The sequence below is a fragment of the Acyrthosiphon pisum genome, unplaced genomic scaffold (genome assembly GCF_005508785.2).
Source record: "Acyrthosiphon pisum isolate AL4f unplaced genomic scaffold, pea_aphid_22Mar2018_4r6ur Scaffold_21878;HRSCAF=25160, whole genome shotgun sequence".
NCBI classification, from domain to species: Eukaryota; Metazoa; Arthropoda; class Insecta; order Hemiptera; family Aphididae; genus Acyrthosiphon; species Acyrthosiphon pisum.
Genome location: NW_021771390.1, coordinates 56,467 through 57,455, shown reverse-complemented (window position 1 = coordinate 57,455; position 989 = coordinate 56,467).

Genomic DNA, 989 nt, shown 5'->3' with positions numbered 1-989 from the left:
TCCTACAAGAAGGGGTAAATGGTATTTTGAAATGTTAACATCTACTTTAAAGAAAACCCATATTTTTTAAATACTAACATTTTTAGATTCTGAGTGGAACGATGAATGTATTGATTTTACAATGATGTGTGTTTTTTTATTTTTTTATTTTTATTTTTTTTGTGTCTGTGTACACGATAAGTAGTCGAAATAATGCTACGATTTTCAACTTCAGTATCTTGTTCGATCAGAAAGTGAATATCGTTGGTGCATTGGGGAGGTCAAAATTTAAATTTCCCAGTAGTTTTCAAAAGCGCCGGGAAAAACAATAGAAAAATTAAGGAAAAACGGGAATTTTTACGCAAAATCTGTTTTCGAGAAAATCGATTTTGGTTTTTGGTGTAACTTTAAAAAAAATGACCGTGGATGCATGAAATTTTGACTGAATGTTTATATTAGCATTTTCTATACACCATAACATTTTCAAAATATTTTGACTTATTTTGAGCTCTTTACGGACATTGTCAGTTTTCATTTTTTTTTAGTTTTTTTTCTAAAAATATCAATAAAATTTTATTTGTTGATTAAAAAAGCTTGAAAATTTAATAAAAGACTCTTAGTATATTGTTTCGAAAGCATATGAAAAATATTAAAAATCCTTAGTCACAATTTTTTTTTATAAGCATTTAAAGTTCAAAAATTGACAAAATATGGAAAAATCACGAAAATTTGCAAATTATTTCGAGTTAGAAATTCATAAAAATTTTTCTTTTTAAATCTAAGATTTTAAAATGTAATACAAGATTCCTTATAAGATTATCTACCTTTATCAAAAAAAAAAATGTCAATAAGAAAGTCAAATTGAATTTTTATGAGCGTTTGAAATTCAAATTTTTACAACATTGGATATTCACTCGATTTCTCATGTAGCAATTTCCTTATTTTATTGTAATTCAAAAACGAATGACTACAGATACATGAAAATTTTACTGAATGTTTATATTAGCATT